The sequence below is a fragment of the Phoca vitulina genome, unplaced genomic scaffold, assembly GCF_004348235.1.
Source record: "Phoca vitulina isolate PV1807 unplaced genomic scaffold, GSC_HSeal_1.0 scaffold2, whole genome shotgun sequence".
Classification (NCBI taxonomy): domain Eukaryota; kingdom Metazoa; phylum Chordata; class Mammalia; order Carnivora; family Phocidae; genus Phoca; species Phoca vitulina.
This window is the reverse complement of record NW_022589705.1, coordinates 25624022-25648702: the sequence shown is the minus strand read 5'-3', so window position 1 is coordinate 25648702 and position 24681 is coordinate 25624022. Positions and strand designations below refer to the sequence as shown.

Genomic DNA, 24681 nt, shown 5'->3' with positions numbered 1-24681 from the left:
CCTGAGCCTGGCACAACCCACAGAAATTGTTCAATTCAACAAGCATTTATTGAGCACCTACTATGTTCCAGGCACTGTGTAAGGGCATGATTCCTTCTTATCAGGAACTGAAGGTATCTAGCAACTGGCTAAGAGCACAAAGACCCTGTCTCATCTATGTGCTGAACAAGGCAAGATCATGGAGTTTCCAGGAACCATCTCAAATAGCTGGGAACTGCAGCCTTGGTACCTGCACCCAGGAAACACTATCTACAGAACCAGCTTGCTACCTTCAGAGACAAAGCCAGTTTGGGTACTTGTAAATGCAGTGCAAAAATATAAAAAACAATGGCAAAATAAGTTTCTTTTTTTTTTTATTTAAGATTTCATTTATTTATTTGACAGAGAGAAAGAAAGAGCACAAGCAGCAGGGAGCGGCAGGCAGAGGGAGAAGCGGGCTCCCCACTGAGCAAGGAGCCTGATGCGGGACTTGATCCCAGGACCCTGGGATCATATGACCTGAGCCGAAGGCAGATGCTTAACCGACTGAGCCACCCAGGCGTCCCGCAAAATGAGTTTTTAATTAAATGGTCTTAGTTCACTGCATCAAGTGTTAAGGAAAAGATATTTAAAATGCCTCTTTTCAGGGGCACCTGGGTGACTCAGTCATTAAGTGTCTGCCTTCGGCTCAGGTCATGATCCTGGGGTCCTGGGATCGAGCCCCGCATTGGGCTCCCTGCTCCGCAGGAAGCCTGCTTCTCCCTCTCCCACTCCCCCTGCTTGTGTTCCCTCTCTCGCTGTGTCTCTCTCTGTCAAATAAATAAATAAAAAGCTTTAAAAAAAATAAAAATAAATAAATAAAATAAAATGCCTCTTTTCACGGGGTGCCTTGGGTGGCTCAGTCTATTAAATGTCCGACTCTTGATTTCAGCTCAAGTCGTGATCTCAGGGTTGTGACACGGAGCCCTGTGTTGGGCTCCACGCTGGGCATGGAGCCTGCTTAAGATTCTCTCTCTCCCTTTCCCTCTGCCCTGACCCCCCTCCCTCTCTAAAAAAAATTTTTTTTTAAATTGCCTGTAACGAGGGAAAGAGGATGACTGGGGGGCAGTGGTAGGAGCACAGGAGCCTTTTCACTGATTCCCATTTGAGCTTTCTACCATTGGGGTTTTGCAAGTATTACCTATCCAGAAATAACAATAAAGTTCTAACATCCAAAAGAATTTTTTACATATGCCTTGAAACTAAATTATTACATGTGCAGGAGGTACTGTTGTTCAATCTTGATGCACGATAGTGATTAAAAGCCTAGTATGAACAGAAATGGATTACGATGGCAGTTAAAAGCCTGCCTAGGTATGAATCCACTCTGCCACCTACCAAATGGGTTATGCTGGGCGGATTATTCTGCATGCGTGAACCCATCAAATGGGCCATTGTGATTACATTAGCATGCACACGTGCATGCGTGCGTGCGTGCGTGTGTGTAAAGCTTAGAACAGTGGGGAACACATAATAAGCAATCAATAAATGTTACGTGTCCATTCCTTTTGAGGTATATTTATACCAATGAAGTGGAAAAATTAGGATGTTTATTTATGTAATCCTTAGCTACTATAAAATCAGTTCAATCTTTTGTTTACTGAAAAATGAATACTTCAACAGACACAAAAAGGAGGTAAGCTAAAGAGTGGAATCACTAAAAGAACAAAATTACTAGTCAAGTAGAGGCACAAGTCATTAGTGACACAATGGTCTTGTCTCAAAAACTGCCTAAGTAGATAATTTTGGAAAGCATGAAACTGACTTCAATCACCCCTTTAAGTCCAACACTGCTGTCACTGTAATTCCACATCATCTCAAATGAAATGGAAGTCTCCTCTGTGAACTTAAAAAGTCAACGACAGCAGGGCGCCTGGGTGCCTCAGCCGGTCAGCTCAGGTCATGATCTCAGGGTTGTGAGATGGAGCCCCGCATCAGGCTGCATGAAAGATTCTCTCTCTCCCTCTCCCTCCCCATCTGCCCCTTCTCCCACTCATGCTCTCTCTCTCTCTCTCTCTAATAAATAGTCTTAAAAAAAAAAAAAGTCAATGACAGCAAAGATAATTTGACCCTATTTTTTCCCTCCAAAAAATTAAATTTCCTGAATGGATTGATAAGGAAAACTCTCTCCAAAAGAATATGCTATTTCAGCAAATGCTAAGAGCAATTTTCATAAAGCAAAACCCTGTAAGGAGATCTCAGAAGAAGATGGCTTCCCAGAGGATTTTTATGGAGCACATAAACTATAACCCACACGAGGCTTGCGGGAATATTTAATGAGCTTATGTCCCCCCCTGGCCGCAGCTGCAGAGGGTCTGTGGGACTGTGAGCATTAATCCAGGGGCTTAACCCAGGTCTGAATGAACCTGTGGAAAGAAAGGCAAAAGCTTCTATTAAAAATATAGACTGCAAATTGCTGACAAGAATATTGGGCAATTATTAAAATGCAGCAATTACAGATATAACAGAGCCAAGCTAAACAGTTTGATGCCCAAAGGCAAACCACAGCAAGTTTATACCGGATCTTAAAACATCTCCGAGGAAGTCCAAGACAAGTTGAAACTACACACTGCTGCTTCTAACAAAGAGGGAGCTTTTCTTCTTTTAGCTTAAAAGTCCCTCCGTAATGTAACTTGTTCAAAAAGAAAATAAACTGCAAAGAGTTTTTGTCTAATCTTCTCAATGTGGTGACAGGATCCTAAGGCGGAGGAGAATAAAAAGGGAAGCATGTCATTCCCATTCTGTGGAACTCCAATATTGGCTAAGACTTGTACACATCAGCACCTTAACGTACAGCCTAGGGATCAGTTCCCCAACTAGAAGAATGCTGGATGATCGAGGCTCCCAGAAAGTTGTAGATCGGAAATACAAACTCCTGTTTTGTTCTGTAAGGTTATATCATGCTCAATTTGCAAAGAGCAGGGACTCCCCACCCTGGGTTTCTAAACTCACTGAATATCTTTGGTCTTTATAAACTAAATGCTTCCTTGAGAAATATAAATGAAGTACTCTGTGATCTTGAAAGAACAATTTGGGGTTCACTGTGCAACAGTCATTTTGTCCACATTGCAAAGCAATGTGTTCCGTTCAAAGGGTACCAGTACTTTTAGTGTCTACAAATGAGCAAAAAAAATTTCTGAGAGCTTAATGGACATAAAATATACACACACACACGCACACACACACAAATGTGATACTAATTCTTCTAATTTCAGAGCTCCTCTGTGTCTATTTCTGAGGCCATTAAACGGAGTGTGCTGCCCCACATTCTCTAGTGATCCAATAGTATGCACAGGTAAAGAGAGGGATTAGCTGAAAAACCCCTCCCCAAATGAAAACCATCATGGGTTAAACCAATGTTCAAAAGGAACTGGTTGGGAACAGTATTCCCTGGGTTGATCCAGATGTTTTTTTAAAAAGGCATAACTTTCTCTATCTTAGAGGAAAAACGTGGTAAAATGATGTCTGGCAATAGGCTAAAAGCCAGCAAGAGAAATTACTAACTTCCCCTTACATGTCTAACACAGATGGCTACATACATGAGATTATTTAAGATCAGAATTTACAATGAACTTGGAGTGTATCAATTTCTCAATTAAAGGAATTGGCATGCTAGAGATAAGTAACAGCTTTTAAAGCTGGAAGAGATCAACATGATTTCATTGATGAAGAGGAACCCAAACTCCAAGCCCAGCACTTGCCCAGGGTAATACAGCAATGCTAAGACTAGAAACCAGGTCTTCCCATGACAGGCTCTACCTCCTAGATCCAGATCTGTCACCACAAACAAGGAACAATTTTCTCCTCTCAATTCTCAATCTCTGATAACAGTTTTTCCAAGAGAGAGAGAAGCCTGCCAGAGCTGCCATCAGACAATGGGACCTGCATGTTGACATATACCCTCTACACAAATCATTACTGATCACAATCCGTGACTTGACTTCAGGACTCTAAGTGGCAACTCTAACAAATAAAGAATCCTTGATAATGCTGTAGGACTCCAAGTTCTCTGAAAATGCAAAGGGCAAGATGAAGCACAAACTTGTATACGGTCATATCTTAACACTAAGACTATTTAGGAAAATATTCAACAAATTTGAAGGTCTTCAAGACAGAGATATATTGAGTGGAATAAAAAAAAAAATTACCATTCCCTAAACTCAAATGGTAAATAACACCTGAGTTTCTGGTACCTTAAACATGAAATTATTTTTTAGCAGATCATTAAAATGTCTCTGGTCTGACACGTAAGTGAATTTTTGAGAGAGAAATATACTGTTAAGTCTGAAAACAGTTAAATAAAAGCCGGTAGAGGAATTGTTCTGATGGTTATTCAACATGTTATTCAGGGGATTTAAGAAAAGAGGCAGGATGGATGACATCAATATCTAGCTTGGCAGCCTGTAAAAAGGGGTATACAGGATGTAGAAGAGATACTGCTGTTTGTCTAATGACATTTGGATGCCCTTTGAGACCCGTACACAGAAAAAGCAAAGCCACCTTACTGAATCACAACAGCAACTCTCAGATTTCTACTATAAAGAGAAACGGGTAATTCCAAATCCCCATTTTCAGACAGATTTGGCAAAAAGGGAAAAGTCCTGGGTTTGGAGAAGAAATCTCTGGAATCCAGTCACCTGGGTGGCGCAGTCAGTGAAGCATCGACTCTTGGTCCTGATCTCAGAGTCATGAGATTGAGCTCCACGTCAAGCTCCACACTCAGCATGGAGTCTGCTTAAGTTTCTCTCTCCCTCCCCGCACCTCACTCTCTTTAAAATGAATAAACCTTTTTTTAAAAAATAAAAGTAAAAATAAAAAAATTTTTTAAAAATCTTTGGAATCGCATTCAAACACAACATTTAACAAATATTTACTACTATAAACCAGGCACTGTTGAAGATGCCAAGGATATAGCAGTGAAAAAAGGAGCCAAAAATCTTGCCCTCATGGAGCTTATATTCCGGATAGAAGTAAAACCATTTGTTACATTAGGCAAGATATTTAATTTCCTGAGCTTCATGTCTTCCTTCAGCAAGTCTTTAGTTATTGCTTACTCCATGCCAGGCAATGGGAATATAATGGCCAAGCAAAGAGATATGTTCTTTGTCCTCAGGGGTTGGTGGGATAAACCAACCAATATTCACAAATTTGTAATTAGACACTATGATAAGAGAGCTAAAGAAAAAGTACCCACAAACTGAAGGATAAGTGGAGGGTGAGGGATGACATTACAGGTAGAGGAACTATTACAGGTCCCTGATGCTGGAGGGAGCAAGGCTGAAAATCCAAAAGGGAAAGGAGAGGAATAAGGCTCAAGAAAGGGTTTAAGCAGGTAAGTGGTGGGATCTACTGGGTTAAGATTTCCCCAGGACAGGGGCACCTGGCTAGCTCATTTGGTAGAGCTGTGACTCTTGATCTTAGGATCATGAGTTCAAGCCCCATGTTGGGCATAGAATTTACTTAAAAAAATATATATATATATTTTCCTGGTATAGGCCCTATGGAAAACAGTATGGAGAGTCCTCAAAAAATTAAAAATAGAACTACCATATGATCTAGCAACTCCACTTCTGGGTATATATCCAAAGGAAGTGAAATCACTATGCTGAAGAGATGCCTGTACCCCTATGTTCCAGCCAAGACCTGGAAACAACCCAAGCATCCAACAAAAGATGAATGGATAAAGAAAATGCAGTACATATGCACAATGGAATACTATTTGGCCACACACACACACACACACACACAGAGGAAATCCTGCATTTGCAACAACATAGATGGACCTCATGGGCATTATGCTAAGTGAAATAAGTCAAACAGAGAAAGACAAATAGTGTATGAGCTCACTTGTATGTAGAATCTAAGCCAAACTCATAGAAACAGAACGGGGCACCTGGGTGGCTCAGTCGGTTAAGAATATGACTCTTGATCTCAGCTCAGGTCTTGATCTCAGGGTCTTGAGTTCAAACCCCACATTGGGCTCCATGCTGGGTGTGGAGTCAACTTAAAAAAAAAAAAAAGAAAGAAAGAAAGAAAAGAAACACAGAACAGAGAACAGATTGGTGGTTGCCAGAGGTAAGGGGTAGGGGAAGTGGGGGAAGGTGGTCAAAAGGTACAAACATCAGTTATAAGATAAATTAAGTCCTGGGAATATAATATACAACATGATGACAACATGTTAACAATACTGTATGGTATATTTGAAAGTTGCTAAGAGAGTAAATCTTAAAAGTTTTCATCACAAGAAAAGAAATTTGTAACTAAGTGTGGTGATGGACATTAAGTAAACTTATACTGTGGTGATCATTTTACTATATATACATATATATCGTTATGTTTTACACCTTAAACTTATACAATGCTTTGTGTCAATTATATCTCAATATAACTAGAAAAAAATAAAAATTAAAAATAAATAAAGATTTCCTTGAGTAACCTATAGAGAACAGACTGAAGGGAGCCCAGAGTGCATGGAAGATCCATTAAGACTCTTAAAGCAGAGGAGCGCCTGTCTGGCTCAGTAGAGAGAACTTGGTAGAACTTGTGACTCTTGATCCTGGGGTTGTAAGTTTGAGCCCCACACTGGGTATAAAGATTATTTAAAAATAAAATCTTTAATTAAAAAAAAAAGACTCTTATAGCAGATCAGACAAGAGGTTTAGATCGGAATGGAGCCCCGGTTTCTTCTTCTTTTTCTTTTTTTAAGATTTTATTTATTTATTTGAGAGAGAGAGAGAGAGCACATGTGTACACATGAGCAGGGGGGAGGGGCAGAGGGAGAAGCAAGCTCCTGATGAGCAGGGAGCCCCAGGATCCTGGATCCCAGGACCCTGAGATCATGACCTGAGCCGAAATCAAGAGTCAGACGCTTAACCAACTGAGCCACCCAGGTGCCCCAACCCCATTTCTTCATTTTTAAGATGAAACTAACCCTACTTACACCACAGGGTCATTCCAAGAATCAAATGAGATTATACATGTAACAGCAGAGAGCTATCATTATTTGTCACAGTTGACTATCTCTACCAAGGAGAATGATCCTGAGGCCTAAGATTCATTTAAAATCCCACCATTCTGTGGCTGCCAGGGGCAGGAAAAAAAAGAATTACTTTTGAAGTACCTTACATATGGGAAGGAATTCCACATGAAGATTCAATGGGAAGGGAGGCAGGAGGTGCAGAGGTTATAAGATGTGCAGAGAAGATGGACTCTACTCTCCCCGGCACCTCCAGGGCCCGGCCCACCCTCACTCTTGACTGAGAGTGTGACCAACACATCTCTGGCCCCAGCATCCTTAGTTTCTTTGGGGCTCACCTTCAGTCAGTCCTTAAAAGCCCCTCTGTCTATCCCGAGCACAGCAGACCTCATTGCCCAAGCTAAATACAGCAGAAAGGGGAGGGTGGGCATGGATACATTTTGCATTGTTGTGAAAGACCACGTTTTGTTCAAGTTCACAAACTAGGATTTTTCACCCACCCTTGCAATATTCCAAGAACCACCTTTCACATTTAATATTTTTGCATCCAAAGACTTCTGTTGCTTGTAATTTTAAGCTAAAATTAACAGAGAACTGTGTGCTTGGGGATTCCAAACCTGGCCTAACCAGACATGTTCACTTTGGACAGCCTCTACCACCCCCTTATCTGTAAGATGTTAATGACATTCTGATTGTAATATATGAGCTAGAATATGGGCACGGTACCTAAAACAATATCAGGCCCACACAGTACATTCAGAAAACAAAAATAGTCATTGAGGTTTTTTACAGTTAAAATACCCCTAGACTTTCAAAAAACCAAGCAAATTACTAGTAGCAAAATAATATAGTTTATATCAAATCTTTATTAATTTGGGGATTAGACTTCATTGTCTAGAATTAAAAAAAAAAAAAAACCTACATTACCAAAAAACAATGACTCCAAACTCAATACAAGATAGGAGTCCTAAAGATAGTCATAAGATTGCAAAGCTGTTCTGAATAAAGCTACTGTCTCAACAACTCTGGTATAAGTTACAGGGATCTGGCTGCATGGGCCCTCCTTGACTCTACCTTATGATTCCCAAATTAGCTTCAGGGGTTTAGCCAGAAGCTGAGGAACTCAGCCTGGCACGGCCACCAACCAAGCTGCCTGGAGTGAGGAATCAACTATCACCAAAAGGGCTTATTAAATCACGGAAGCCGCAATTATTCCAGCAAAAGTCAGCACATCTGAATATCCTCAGTACACCAGTCATCATCCTTTAGGCCCTAGCAAGCAAGCACTAAGCCATTAAAAAAACTTTGCGGAAGCTACATCTATTAGACCTCCATTAGACTATTTTGCACAATATACAGTAATTTACTAAAATATTTTAGTCACATGATTATTTATATTCACAGGGATTCTGCAAATATATGAATTCAGAATAAACACTTCAGCAGTAGACTATTCTATTCTGCTAATTGCAATTAAGCACTTACTTTTTTCTTCCTCTCACTGACTTCCAATATAACATTCTATCTCGTAAATGGGGATAATCCTTCAATAGATAACATTTCAATTATTTAACTGATATTATTTGGTAAAAAGAGGGCTCAGCAGCCAAGGCATGTGAAACATTAAGAATTAAAACGCTTCGGGGCCCCTGGTGGCTCAGTCCGTTAAGCATCTGCCTTCGGCTCAGGTAATGATCCCAGGGTCCTGGGATCAAGCTCTGCATCGGGTCCCTGCTTGGCGGGGAGCCTGCTTCTCCCTCTCCCACTCCTCCTGCTTGTGTTCCTGGTCTCTCTCTCTCTCTCTCTCTGTCAAATAAATAAACAAAATCTTTTAAAGAGAAAAAAAAGAATTAAAACCCTTCAGTGGTCACCCACTGCTGTCAAAGATAAAAACCAAAACCCTGCCCATGACTGCTGGATGTTGACTACTTAGTCTGACCTCATCCTCTGCAAGCTCCAGCCACACCTGCCTCAATTCTGTCCCACAAAAGGGCTAAGCCCTTGCTTCCAGAAGCAGTACTCCAACTGTGCTGGAACTCAAGGACCTTCCATAGTCTCCCTAACACAGCCGCTTACCAATATCTTCAGGTCTCAACTCTGTGTATAAGCACTACTTCTTTAAGGAAGCCTCCTATTCCCTCAGAAGAAGTTAAACTTGGACATGGAATGTAGTGCAAGTCAACTCTGCAGGTAAATGTTTATGTGATGATTTCATTCCAGGTATGGCTTTCCTACATCTGTTCACTCTAGAAAGAAGGATCTCAGTCTAGGTGGTAGTAGTAATAGTCTACATACTTGGCTTACAGTAGGCATCCAATGAAGGTACCAGAATGGGCAGCAAGTATAAAACACGACTATGTACATTCCAGTTAAAAGTATGGAAGGATGGTGAATTATCAAAATATTTCTCAATAATAAATGATAAACCAACAAATAAGAGCTGTGTATAAGAAAGAACCTATACCTCAGGCAGCTTCAAAGGAACAGGAGAGACAGGAGTTCTGATATCTACGTGTTTTACAAGCTCAGACAAGTCACTCCATTCTGGGCTTTAATTTCTTCATCTCTAATATGAAGAGAGAAAACAAGAAAATCTTTTATTCTATATCTTACTTATAGTTGTCCTTATATGGACTAACAACTAATTTTGAATCCCTCCTATAAAATGAGACTTCAAATACACTTGTGGAAATTTGAAATACATGATCATGTAATGGCTAGTACGAATGACTTCACAAAACTGGAAGGTATTATCCAAGAAAAACATTCAATTTGACAACATAAGTGTAAATAAGATACTAATACTACAGTAGCTATTTTTAATACATAGCTTATATAAACAAAAAATATTTAAATCATTATTTTCTGAGCACTGTAGGCACACACAAAACTTGAATTTTGTCAGATCTGCCCATTTTATCAGAACTGCCTATTTTGGGGGCACCTGGGTGGCTCAGTTGGTTAAGCGTCTGCCTTCGGCTCAGGTCATGATTCCAGGGTCCTGAGATCGAGCCCACGTGGGGCACCCTGCTCAGCGGGGAGCCTCCTTCTCCTTCTCCCTCTGCCTCTCCCTCTGCTTGTGCTCTCTCTCTCTCTCTCAAATAAATAAATAAATACTCTTAAAAAAAAAAAACAAAACCCTGCCATTTTCCTCAAACTCCATGAACTCTACTCATTCCCCTCACCTCATTCTAAAAACCATTCTGATTAATCCCACCCACTGTGAACACAGTCTCCTTGACATTTTGTGTATAATTTGTTCCATGTTATCTTCTACTCAGAGCCGACCCAGAATGTTAGAAATAGAGAACATTCACTCCAGCCCTCTAATTTTACAGATTAGCAAACCAGGAATTAGAAAGGCTCGGTGACTGGCCCACCGTTACACAGCTAGTTAGTAGCACAGCCAAGACTTGTCCACATGCTGCTTTGTAATTATTCTGTGGTTGTTCGTGTTTTTATTCCACATTCCCCTTCTTATTTAGAGGCTAACACGTTGCTTTCCTCTTCCGACCCCACAAAATATCTCAGCTACCACCTGCTGAGCACCTACTGTGTTTTTCACAATTTCTCATTTCATCCTCTCAACAACCCAACAAGACAGATATCCTTTACTCTATAGTGAGAAAAGTGAGGCTCCCAGACGCTCAACCACCCCTGGGCCACCAGCTGGTTAAGTCCTGGCACCAGCTTCTGAGCCCAGGTCTGTCTGATTCTCTTAACACTACAAACGGGAGCTTCTCCTCTATGGATGCCAACCAGGCCCTGCACAGACGGTCACCTTCTAGCTAGCGGGCAGCCTGATTCAATCCGACCTGAGGTAACTTATTTTGTTTTGAAACCAGAGAGGCGAGGCTCAATTAGTTTTATTTTACTTCATTCATTCACTCAATAAACATGTATTAGCACCTACCACGTGCCAGGCACTTGTTCAGGAAGCTGGGGACACGGCAGTGAACTAAACATGATAATGTTTTCATGGAGTTTACCTTCTCATGGGGGAGACAGACAACAACTTTGTAATGTGTCAAGTGATGGAAGTCATATGAAAGAAAAATAAAGCAGGTTAAGGAGAAAGAGTGTTGAGAGGAGGGATGTTATCTTAGATAGGATGGTCATGGAAGGTGTGATGTTGTGATTTATAATGGAGAAATATATATTTGGTCTTCATCCCTGTTTCCGGCACAAAGTTCCTAAAATCCCTGGAATTTCCTAAGTGATGACAGGAATAAAGGTGTCTTTTGTTGTGTTAATGAGGTGACCTCCAGACCCTACCTCAGAATAGGGCTGCTTACCAGGAGAACCAACCAGGTCATTAGAGGGTTGGACCTTTCAGTTCTTTTTCAGAGAGGAGCTAGAGGTTGACTCAATTGCCAATGGCCAAAGATTTTTATCAATCATGCCTATGAACACAACCTCTGTAAAAAAACCCAAAGGATGGGGTTTGGAGAGCTGCCATGTTGGTAAATACATAGAGACTGGGGAGAGTGGCTTGCCCAGACAGCGTGGAAGCTCTATGCCCTTTTCCCACACCTTGCCCTATGCATCTCTTCCATCTGGCTGTTCCTGAGTTATATTCTTTTTTTTTTTAAGATTTTATTTATTTGACAAAGAGAGAAGCAGTGAGAGAGGGAACACAAGCAGGGGGAGTGGGAGAAGGAGAAGCAGGCTTCCCGCGGAGAAGGGAGACCGATGCAGGGCTCGATCCCAGGACCCCGGGAGCATGACCTGAGCCGAAGGCAGACACTTAATGACTGAGCCACCCAGGCGCCCCGCTGAGTTATATTCTCTTATAAGAAACCAGTAATCTAGTAAGTAAAATATTCTTCTGAGTTCTGTGAGCCGTTCTAGCAAATTAATCAAACCCGAAGAGGGGGTGGTGGGAACCTCCAATCTGTAGCCTGCGCTTGTGACCCCTCAAGTGAGAGGGCAGTCTTACGCAACTAAGCTCTTAACCTGTAGAATCTAAGGTTATCTCTCCAGGTAGATGGTAAACAGTGTCAGAATTGGCGGTGTTAGGGAAGACACCCCCCCACACACACACAGTGGAATTGGTTACCAGTTAGAGGGCCTGTCAGATGAGGTAGCATTTGAGCACAGGGGTGTGAGATAGAGCTAAGAAAGAAACGCATCCCAGACAGTGGGGATAGCAAGTGTAAAGACCCTGCAGGGAGTACACACTTGGTGTGTTCGCAGAGCGGACTACATACAGCACAGTATAACGGGATGTGTGGGGACCACTCCCGGCCTACCTGGGTTCAAATTCCTGCCCTGCCTCTTCCTACCACTGTAGCTGTGGGCAGCTTACTAAATACCTCCAAGTCTCAGCTATAAAGTAGAAATAATGATTCTATTTCCCTAATGGGGTTTTTATTAGAATTAAGTAAATTAATAACACACAAAGCACTTAATACCTAGTATGTTCTTAGGTTTCAGGAAATGGTGGCTATGAATTTTAACTAGGTCATTGATAACATCTCCGTTCAAGACAATTTATTTTCAATTTGATAGTTTTGAATCCAAGGGTTAAATTACGCTGTTAGCTTTGTACATGGCCAATAACTTCCTCCTAAACCTTCGACTTCCTTAGCTGGGCTTCCTGTCCTGATGAGGAAGACTCTGTGGGAACCACACTGATGTTATCACAAAAAGAGCAGGAGGCAAATCACTCTAACATCCCTGTTACACTATTAGAGATTATACTCTTCATTCAATAACCCCTATCTCCAAGAATCAGATGCTTCTTCAGAACTGTAATTTATTGTCCCTTGGATTTAAGTCATTGGTTTCATAAAACAGATCTCACCAGTCTTGACTCCTCACTAGCATCACTGACAGAAGCAGGTGATAATTTCAACTGCAATCCTGTCTTGAGAAGGGTTAAAACTTCTCTTCAAAATTAGGACATAATTTAATTAAAAAAAAAAAAAAAAAAACCTTTCTCCATTGTCCTTTGGCCTAAACTTAACGTTTCTTTTCAAAGAAATTAGAACATCAAAGCAAAATTCAAGAGTCATCTGGCCTGGCAGTCTCCAGACTGTTCCTTAGAGCACAGCCCTGAAGCAACTCAGGAAGGTACAGTGAGTGGCCCTGTGGATGGGCCCAGAGCCAAGGGAAGATGTCGGGGCCTCAGGGAAATTCTGCTCCTCTGCCCTATACCCTCTCCCCCTGCTCTTTTCTTTAATGCTATGTTTACTTTTCATCTCTGCAACCCAATGGGTTAAAGGGCAAATCACAGGCAGAGAGAAACCACAGCAAGCCCAAGCCTGTGAGAGGTTAACTGGGAATCTTCCCAAACCACTTGTAAGGCTGGGGAGAGCCCACGGTTGCTGTTTTCAGTCAATTAAAAAGAGGTCAATGTTCTAGTATGACAGGTCTTGAATGGGACTTTTTAAACATCAGATTCTCATCCTTTTAGACAGACCTGATAGTTTTCCCTTTGTAATGCCATAAGTATATATTTTACTGGAGCTATAAGAAATCCACAAGATCTTCTCATTCATTTATTCATCTAATAAATATTTATCAAGGGCCTGCTCCATAATAGCACTGCTCCAGGTACAGGGATTCAGTAGGGAACAAAACGTAAAAATCCCTGCCCTCATGGAGCTTACCTTCTAGTCAAAGGAGACAAATTATAAACAAAATATATAACTGTATATGAGAGAGATAAATGCTAAGAAAACAAAACAGAGAAGAAGGAAAGGAAATATTTGGGGTCTTTGGTTTGGTTTGTTTCTTTGTTTGGGGTAAGGACCTACAGGAAGTGAACTCTGAAGATATGTAAGAGAAAAACATTCCAAGCAAAGGAAACAGCACGTGCAAAGGTCCTGAGACAGCATGTTTGGAATGCTCAGGAAAGAGCCAGCAGGCCAGGCCACTGGAGCACAGAGAGGGAACCAGAGAGCACAGGAGTGAGGTCAAAAGAGGTAATCGCCAAGGGAGTCATGGCTGGTTGTGTGTGGCTTTACAGATCATTGTAAGGATTCTGGCTTTTACACTGAGAAAGATAGGAACATTAGAGTGTTTTAAGTAGAGCAATGACAGGATCTGACTTAGGCTTTGTCAGGGCCATTCTGGCTATTGGGTGGAGTATACTGCAGAGAAATAAAGTAAGAAGAACTACTCCCCAGCTGTGTGATCTTGGGCAGGCCACCTAACCTCCCGGTACCTGGCTGTTCTCATCTTTAGAGGGACTTAAGGAGGATTATTTCTAACCACCACTCTAACCCCTAAACTATGATTCTGAGTTTATGTCCTTTGCATTTTCTATACAGTTACAGTTTATATCCACTGGAAGCCTCATCTCTCCCCAAACCTTTCACTGAAGTAGACCTGAGTTGAGGAATTCAATTTGACAATATACATTATAGGCCAAGCCCCTGCCATACTTTCAGGATACAGAGATGATGAGACTCAATCCTACTCTAGGAAAGTCCACAATCTGGCAGAGAAAGAAAGTGAGTTCTCAGGAGGTAGCAGAAGTCCTGTAAGAGAAACTAAGGGAAGAAGCAACTAACCCCCCTGCCAGGAAGAGCTCTGTGTAGCTTCACCACAGACCCTGACAACAGAGAGAGAGAGAGAGCCTGGATGAGTAAGCAAGAGACCACCAGAGAAGGGAAGCAGGGGATGCTAAAGGAGAGAGAAGTACAAAAGCAATGCAGCATGAGAGCACAAGGCATGCTCTGGAAACCATAAGGACTCCAGTATGAGCATAGTGAGGTTCAGGGAGAAGTGGAAAGAGAAATGGCTTGAAAAAGTAGGCTGAGGCTACACTGTTAATACTGGACATCTCGTGCCAAGGATAATGGAACAGCAGTGACTTTTAAAATACAAGAAATGAAAACACAGATCTGTGTTTTAGAAGGTACCAACCAAAATGGATGAATAATAATGGGAGAGAGAGATGTTGAAGCCAGGAAAACTAACTGGAGGACCTGTGCAGTAATGCACGGGAGACGATGATTTGGAAATGGAGAAAAAAAGGTCAGCTGAGATCTGCTAAAAAGGTAAGCCACATGTGGCTGGTGTTATTCAGGTCAGGGAAGTAAGCAGAAGGAAGTTTAGTGTGCCTGAGGCTCCTCGCTTGCTAACTGGTGCCATTTACTGACGGAGGAAATGAAGGATTGCGACTGGGGACCACAGAGAAAGAGCATGTTGGGTTTGGGACTTGGTTTTAACAGAAAGACCTACAGAACAACCAGGTAGCTGCTAGAAATAAGGGTATGAAATATAAAACTGGAAGTTACTGGCAGAGACGTGGCCATTGAGGCATGGAAATATGAACGACTAAATGTAAACTGAGAAGAGAAGGGAAAGGGAAAATATAGAACATCAGAGAATGCCAGCACGTAGGGATCAAGCACTGGAAAAGAAACCTGAAGAGAGATGGGGAAGGAAAGGGGAAAACCTGAAGTAGCTCCAGGGAAATTAAGATGATTAAACGCGGGGAAAAGACAAGAGTTAAGCAGCAAAGGCCCCTGAGAGAGGACAATGGAGATAGATGCTGACTGAAAGCAAGCACGAATTTTGCACTTTGCACCTTTTCTAGCACGTTGATATGTCTTGGTATGGTGGGTGTGGGAGCCTGCCTTGCAGCAGGCTGAAGACTTTAACAGGAGGTGAGAAGAAATGAGCCAATAGCCAAACACCACTAGCCCCAACAGACGACCTTGTTACCAAAGATTCTGTACCATGAGGAAAGTTTTATTCAATACTCTGTGGAGGTGTAAGGTGTGAGAAACAGGAACTAAGATCTGCTGGGGGTGATCTTCTGGCAGCAGAAAGGAGATTTCTTAGTTAACACCTGGCTCTCACAGGACCACTAATCCTGAAACTAGCCACAGGCATTCAGAAAGCCTAAGTGCTTCTGACAAGTGACAAGGACACAAGATGCACCCACACATCCAACTTCCAGTTAGGCTTCTCACACCAGCATCCCTAGCCTTTCTTCACCAGCAGAATAATGCTCAGCAGCAGGGACCACATTTCCATCTGAGTAAGGTAAAAAGTGTAACAAAAACCCCACAGCACCGACTACCTGGTATGATGCTGGGAGTCCATAACCAGACACCTTTGGGACTGGAAAAGGCTTACCAAAAACACCAGTCAGTGTCAGCAGAATCTGCCTGACTACTCTTCTCTTTGCTCTCTGAGAAACAAAAAGGAGCTGAGGGAAGAGTTTTTAATCCCAGATTTATTCTTAATTTCCGATACAAAACACTTGAGAAAAATTTGAAAGCCAACCAGAAAGACTAGCAGATTTTTTTTAAATGTGCATCTACAGTCCTTTCTCCTTTACCCTCTACAAAAAAGCAACCCAACCCCCAAATGATCATTTTCCTTGGCTTGATTTCCCTATTTTTGTGATATATAATTGGAAACAGACTGCTTGTTCCTGGCTTCAGAGAACAGGATCTTCGGGGTTACAGGAATTGCCAACTAGAGAACCTCGGCCTTAGCAAAGTTTCTTTTGCAAACCTTTTACCTATATACCTACTTAAAATATATCTTAATTCCAAAGAAAACACTTAAATCCCTCATTACTATACAAAAGTGCATTTTGTCCTAATGAATTAGATGCTACCCTCCCTTGTCTACATGGTTAAGCTAAACAGAATTCTGCTTTGTGTTCAGTTATCTCCCGTTTGAACATCACCAAAAGCCCTACACCCAGCAAGGTATCTAAATGGGATGCTTTCTGGAACTATTTTGAAGAATTTAGTAGGACAAGTTCTACAGGAAACCTTATTAGCCCACACACTAAATGAAATTAAAATCTTGAATATCTTAGAAAGCAACAACTCTAATAATGAAATAAAGGACGCCACAAACTGAAAAAGGCATAAATACAAAAAAAAACAAAAAACAAAAAAAGTGAAATGTGAAGTGTATCAAGTAGGTCTTCCTTCCCCTGGCTCCAAAAACACGATGCATCCAATGGTTGTGCAACAACTGTAATGGATGAATATGATGAATACAAAAGAAAAAGATAGGTGTGTCTTCACAAAGTTGGTTGTTATCCTAAGTAATTTTTTCATGATTCAGATGGTATATGATGAATACACGACAGGTAACAATCTCTATAAGGACAGAAGAATAAGAAAACTAAGGAATGTCTGCTCAGAAAGGCTTTAACAAAAAGAGATAAACCAGCAATAGTAAAGATGCCCATTTAGAAGATCAGAAACTTCTCCCACACATATAGGGAAGACCTTACAATGTAATAATGCAAAATGTACGTAATGAGTCAATGGTGCTTTCCCTCAAACTTGAAGTTAATTTGCCAGCCAACTATACGAAGTCTAATATAACAAAATGAGACATTTATTCTTTATGGACACTCAGAAGAGAGTTTTGTGTTTGAGTATGTTTTGTTCTAAAGGAAAAATAAAAAAGAGGTAACTCATAACAACACAGGCAGTGCCACACAAAAGATACAGGGCTTTGAGATTGGAATCTAAATATTTTACTTAAAACAACCTTCCAATTATATATATACATTTATATATATATATATATATATATATGTATGCCACCTTCTGCTCCAGCAATCATCATACAGTTAATTGCGAAATGAAATCTGCAAATAGGCACCGCCGTATTTTTGCATCCAATGACCGATTTCATACTGTCAAAATACATAAACCACTAAAAATGCTAACAGAATTATACTCCCAAAAGGGAATCTTTTCACACACCAAACTGAAATTAAGCATTCATCAAGTTTCCGTTAATAAAATAGTAAATAAGAATTTAAAAAAAGAAATCCAAAGTTCTGCTCAACCGTCCACCTGGTCCATTTGGTGTTCTTACCCATCAGTGGGGTTAGTCATCAGACCTATAAAACCGCAGACCTTCTTCCAGGGGAATCCAATCAACAGGAAAGCCCAGGGACTAGTATTATAAAGACTGTTTTCTAAAGATCATTTTTTCAAGGACTAATCAACTTAAATGTGTTTTTACAAATGTTCCATCTGCAATTTCACACAAAATCCTGACCTTCAGCATGTACCAGGGAAACGAATTATGTACTTGGAAGGACAAACAAGTAGATGCTTCTTCCTCTGCAAACAGCGCCCCATTCTGACCCCCTTTCCCCTGGAATCCAGTGTCCAAGAGATAGGGAGAGTATATGCTTCTGTATTACCATCCTTTTTCATAAAGTAAAGATAGAGATAACATTTTAGATTTAATTATAAATTATTACTGTGGCAACAATTTAACATTAAATCCTAAAAATGAACTTTGCCACACTCTATTCTAATTCAGAGTCCTCTTGCCAGACTTGAAAAAAGTTTCAGCACAAACGTCAGTATTAATCTTTTTTTTTCCTATGATTACCTTAAGCAGGAGATATCAGGATGGCCTAAGGGCATGACTCTAGGGCTCTTATTTCAGACTTTCAGTAATAATCTCAATTTTAAAAGGTACCATGCCTTGTAAGTATACCCTTAGTTAGTTATCCTCTTATTAAGTGTTGAAGTTTGACCTAGAAAACTAAAGAATAAAAAATGCGTAAGGTCCAAATCAGAGTGGCCTCAAGCAGAATGTTTACAAATGTTGTTTCAAACACTAAATATTGCACACATCTTGGTTGAGAGATAAGAATCACTACTCTCCTTCTGAAAGAAGGAAAAATGCTCGGAAATCTGTGCTAAATTTTAAGCAAGGACTTTGCAAACAGAGAAAATAAAGCTCAATGTCACTTAACAAACAAATGTTCTATTTCAAAAGATATAAAGCAAGAAATCTAGAAATGGACAGAGCCCAGGAAATGAACCTAGATCATTTTTTATAAAGTCCTTCCAAGCTGTGTTGATTTATTTCAGCTTGACTAGAAACCAAACAAATTAGTTTGTGTTTTATGAAAAAGAGACAATGCTATCATTCCAAGTGTTAACTCTGAAGATGTGAAACCAGAGAAATTACTGCCATGGATCTTGGTGCAGTAATTTTCTTTCAAAGCCACAAAATCTCTTACTGAAATTGTTCAAGGCTCACTGTTATTTGTGGAAGGCTAGCTTTTCATATCACCTAGATTCACTCTTTTACATTCCAATCTGTCCATATTTCTAGAGGTGATACAAGATTACTTACAAGTTACAAAGTCCCCTAAAAACATTTACTTACTTGAGTTATGCAAATTTCAAAAGGTAGTCAATATTAAGTTTCAAAATTTCAAAAGTTAAAAATCACAAGGAAAATGCTCCAATGTACAAAACAAAACTGATAAAAATCATTTTCAAATAGCTGTTAAGAGCAAAAAAAGGGGGAAGATTAATTCCTTTAAGTCTTAAAAAGAATAGGACAATACCTTCTTTTAAGCAAACCAATTCTGTCAATCTATAAAGGCTTTCCAAGACAAAGCCTTAGGAAGCCTTAAGGCATCTTGGCCCCCTGCTATCAGAGGCTGGAAAGAGGACAGCTAATTTGCCAAACTCCAAGACCAGGAACCAGAAGTCTATTAGCGGTAGGGGGCTGAAAAATGTTTGCTGAAGAGTATGAACTATATCAGAGCATGGAAGACTAAGTTAAATCCTAAATAAGATGTTACCCTGAAGTAACTTTTGCAATGCTGAGATTTAGAAAGAAGGGACTAAATTTGAAAGTTATTTTTTAAAAGGATCCACATGACCCTAGCTTGCTAAATGAAATAAAGTCAAAACTACCTGATACACAAGAAACAAGAAAGGAAACTGGCCTACAAAACTGCAGGCAGATTGAAAACCTTTTTTAAAACTCAGTTTCAGGGGGCGCCTGGGTGGCTCAGATGGTTAAGCATCTGCCTTCGGCTCAGGTCATGATTCCAGGGTCCTGGGATCGAGCCCCACATCGGGCTCCTGGCTCAGCAGGGAGCCTGCTTCTCCTTCTCCCTCTGCCTCTCTCCCTGCTCATGCTCTCTCTCTCTGTATCTCTGTGTCTCAAATGAATAAATAAAATCTTTATTAAAAATAAAAAATAAAATAAAATAACACTCAGTTTCAGGGGCGCCTGGGTGGCTCAGTCGTTGAGTGACTGCCTTCGGCTCAGGTCATGATCCCAGAGTCCTGGGATCGAGCCCCCATCGAGCCCTGCATCGAGCCCCACATCGGGCTCCCTGCTCAGCGGGAAGCCTGCTTCTCCCTCTCCCACTCCCCCTGCTTGTGTTCCCTCTCTCGCTGTGTCTCTCTCCATGAAATAAACAAATAAAATCTTTAAAATAAATAAATAAATAAATAAAACTCAGTTTCAGAGGCACCTGGGTGGCTCAGTCGGTTAAGCGTCTGCTTTCCACTCAGGTCATGATCCCAGGGTCCGGGGACTGAGTCCTGCATTGTGCTCCCTGCTCAATGGGGAGCCTGCTTCTCCCTCTCCCTCTGCTTGCCTCTCCCCCTGCTTGTGTGCGCACGTGTTTTCTCTGTCAAATAAATAAATAAAATCTTTAGAAATAAATGAAACTCAGTTTCACTGTTTTTCCAAGTATGTTAATTCTTAAATAATGCTTGTATTATATTTACAAGAATGAGTGTCTATAGACACTTCACACTTCTACTAGACAAGTATGATACTTCTGAACTATTACTATTTACTAAAATATAAGCCTCTGAAGAATGCCTAGAATTGCTGTTACTCAGGATAACAATCCCTCACTGTCTTGCACTTGGAAAATGTTGATGAGGAATGATAATGACAGGATTATAAGTACACCATCCTCCCTGAGAACAAATTCACTACATCCAATTTTCTACAAAAGACAAATGAGGATCATTACAAAAAGATTCACAGTGGATCTCTTTGGACTCCCAGTTCTCCTGGATAACTTGAAATATTATTCAAAGTGCACAAAATTACCTTACATACACTTAGGGAAAACAAACGGAGAAAATGACATGTGAGTATATTTAATATCTGTCCAGCCACCAGAGTTCTTGACATACGTCCAACATATAGGGCTGGTCCTCAAGGTCATTCTTATTGTAATCAGTTGAAATTAAACCCAGTTTTCCACTGTAAACTCAGAAAGCAATTTGGTGATTTTGCTAGATAAAGCCACAACGTTTTCCGTTTCTGAAATGTATGTTTGACACCCTAAAAACTGGTTTAAGTGCCTGATAGACATCAATGGTGTGTTATACTCCCCCTATTGGCTGATAACTCAAAGTAACAACGGATTCCCCAGGGGTTGCCTTTGAAGTGCTGGGGTTCAAAAGTAAGTTGGTGATTTTTATATTTAAAAACATGAGCTGGATCAACAGTTGTTAAGCAAAGCTGCCATATAATGGTCCGATTCCATCAAAACAGGAAAAATTAAAGTTGACAAATGACAAAGACAAACTGAAGGGCTGAAAATATGCTGAAGCCTTGAAACACTAAACAATGCAGAATTAAAGCCAAAAGCAGAGAACACCAAGAAACAGAGCAACATCCTTTAACTGACACAATGGCATGAAATCAATTTCATTTTAATAGCCCTTAAGGGGGTAAGAATTATTTCCCTGCCTCCTGTGCCAACCCCAAGCTGTTTCCTAAGGAAGCCAAGTAACTCTGACGATGTGTAGAGAATAAAAGAAATTAAGAATAAAGATTCATATTAATACCAATCAGGGTTCTGTTTTTAATTACTTGGATCCAGTTTCAGAGCTGTAATGCAGCACCCCAATAAGTACATCACCTAAATTAATTACAGATACCTTATTCCTGTTTCAAGGGGTATGTCCAACTAAAATGGGAAGCTGAACAACAGCAGAAGACCCTGGGCTCACTGCACACAAATCTGACTGCACCTCCTGCACTCGGTGACTAAGCTAGCTCTGAAGCCAGAACAGAAAGTTATGTTGCTAGGGCAAGTAACTAACCTCTATAGTCTCATCTGTGAAATGGGGCTAATAGTGTTTTAACCACAGAGTGGGTGTGAGGTTTAAGTGGTCTGCAAGGCATATAGGAGAGTGACACAGTTTGGGCTCAGTAAACGTTAGCTATTATTACTCAAGAAAAATAGCTGATTTCACAGTGAAATAACCGTTCGCAGCCTTAAAGTACCATTTCAGGAAAATTAAAAGGTCTTGACATGTGCTTCGTTACTTACAGACTTCTTTCCACCCAAACCGCTCACTTTTCTTCTAAGGGAGATATTCAGAAAACGCATGGTTCCCCATCTCAGGCTGTCACTCTACCATCCTTTACCCTCTTTGCTCTTTTCCCATCACCTCTGGGCTCAGGACAAGCTGCTCTAACACTCGTGTAGCGCTTGCTCGGTGCCAGGCACTGTTGTAGTTACTTCACATATATTAAATCATTCAATCCTCACAGTGACTTTATGAGACCCATTATTATTCCCATTTCACAGCTAAGGAAATGAGCGATTTTCTTCTCTCAGCTCTTTTAGTACACACTAAATCCACGGTGCCAAGGTAATTCACGCTTGACAACGCCGGCTCCCTACCCTACGTGATTCTGGAAAGTGGGCAAATGCCCTAATAATAACAAGTCTGCAAGCAGATTCTTCTAGCACAGCCCAAGATTTCCAGTTTGTTCTAATCAAATGAACATGCTAAGAGAAGCCTTCAAACTGACCTGGGTAATGGGCTAATCTGTTAACAGGGGGAGCGCTCTCTGCGGGGCTCCGGGCGGCAGCGATCCGCGCCGCCAGCACAACACCCGGAGGGCGCCCGCTGCGGGGAGCGCAGCTCCCGTCGGTGCGCGAGTCCCAGGGCGCAGCCTCCGCAACTGCAAATGAGTGCAAACCCACAACAAACCTTTCCCACCGACGCTGTCACGCGCCCAGATGGAAGTGGCCCGCGCGCCCCGCGGGGGTCGGAAGAAACCAAGGAGAGGAAGAGCGAGGACAGGCGTGCAGGAGGAGGCGTCTTCCCCAGGACAGCGCATCGCCCCGAGCGCTGCCCACCCGACCCAGGACGGCCGCTCCCCACGCACCGCGGGCCACGGGTCCTGGCTCCTCCGAGCGTAAACACTGCTGGACCAACACCGCCCTCCCAAGCCCGGGGGTCCGGGCGGCCGGTGCGACCCCGGCCGCGAACAGGCACGGAGCCTCGCGCAGCGCCCACAGGCACCGCGCAGCCTGCAGAGCCCGCGGCCGGAACGGGCGCAGGGCTAGTGGCGCGGCCAGGGGCGTCCCGGCGCGGGCTGTAGCGCCGCGGGGCCGGGCCCGCACGTACCTCGGAGGCGGTGTGTCAAGCGGAGATCCACCCGCCGCAAGTTGGAGGAAAGCGGAGGAAAGTTTCCCCGCCCAGCGCCCGGCGGCCGCGAGCTCCGGCGGTTGCTGCGCCGCGGCACAACTACGCCATCCGGACCCGCCGGGACTTTCACCTCCTGCACGGAGCTCCAGGAATCGCCCAGGGAAAGTGGCCGGGCACGAGAGCCGCCGATCTCCCTCCCTCACTCACTGGGAAGAGGAAAGCGCCGCTCGGCGTCCCCGAAACCCTCGATTACCCCCATCGGGCCGACGCAGCGCACTCGCTCTCCCTCACACACACACGCGGGCGGGGACGGGCAGGGCGCCACAGCAATCAGCGCGCGGGGGGAAGGGCGCTCCGCCGCCGCCCCACCGAGGGCTCCGCGCGGCGGAGAAACTCCTCCTCCCGCCGCCCGCCTCCTCTCTCCTCCCCCTTTTCCTCCCCTGCTGATGGATGAGTCCCGAGCGCTGCTGGAGCCAGCGTTTCCCTTCGGGCTGAGGAGGGAGGGAGAGAAGGAGCACGGGGAACCGCGGGGCTGCTGCGCGCCCGAGGTGGGGCGGCGAGTGGGTGTCTCAGTCCTGGGGGCGGTGGGGACGCGGACGCCAGCTGCACGGATCTGCTCCCTCAAACTGCGTCCTTCAAACTTTCCAGGTCTCTGGAGGCGTTGGGTTTTTATTTGGTTTACCTCAGTCTTGATAATAAAAATTCTAAATCCTCCAGTAAACTGATCACACCCTCTTGCCCACTCCTTAGCAAAGCCCCCCCCACACACACACCTGTACACATTCATCCTGTCCCTGTTTGTCTTTCCCACCCCTAATCCTGCTTGTTATCTCAAGATGCGCTCTGATGGTGGGCGTCAGTGGGGTCTTGCCTCCTCCTCTCACAGCGGAGAACGCCTTCCCCAGCCCTTCTCCCTGCTCGCTGAATAAATTAATACAAATAAAGGAGCTAGGTCAGCTTTACCGGCGTTACCCTAGCTTCGGCGCGATGGAAACGAGGGTGCAACTTCTGCGTACCTACCTGTGCCTGTGAACTGCCCATTGGACGAGTGATGAATGCAGTAAGCAGAACGCCACTTTGATACTCGTGCTTACACCTCGTTTTTCTATTAAACGACATCCTTAAGTCACAGGACACTGTTTTACCAACGGGCTGGTGAAATGATCATGTGCTGAGAGATTTCTGAGACTGGACTTCCAGTTGGACAAACAACTTAAACTCTCCGAGGCTGTTTTCTCCTCTGTAGAGAGAGGAACTTGGCCTAGGAGACCTCTCCCAGCTTTAAAGTCCTAGGCCTTTAATATACTGGAATGGAATAGAGAGGTTTCTTATACTATTGCTTATATTATTAGTTGGAAAGTTACTCCATTTCCCCACTTTGAGAAAAGAAGTATTTCTTACCCTCTTTCTCTTGTACCTATACAGAGGGAATCCAGGAGATACTTTCATAAAGGTCAAATCATCTTTGATTACCTGGCTTACTTTAAAAACCTCCTCAATGGACCATTC

General features: G+C 42.5%; 1 protein-coding gene across 3 annotated transcripts in view; it reads right to left on the bottom strand.

The window, feature by feature from the left end:
* TGFBR3 (transforming growth factor beta receptor 3) overlaps positions 1–23468 on the bottom strand; it is a 194445-nt gene extending 170977 nt beyond the window's left edge. For 2 of the 3 annotated variants that reach the window (XM_032423884.1, XM_032423898.1), the window contains exon 1: positions 23152–23468. The gene's annotated coding sequence lies outside the window, so the exon portion shown is untranslated. Of the gene's footprint in view, positions 1–9458; positions 9555–23151 lie in introns of those variants that run through there. The other variant, XM_032423891.1, reaches the window with a different exon arrangement.
* Between the last annotated feature and the right edge of the window lie 1213 nt (positions 23469–24681).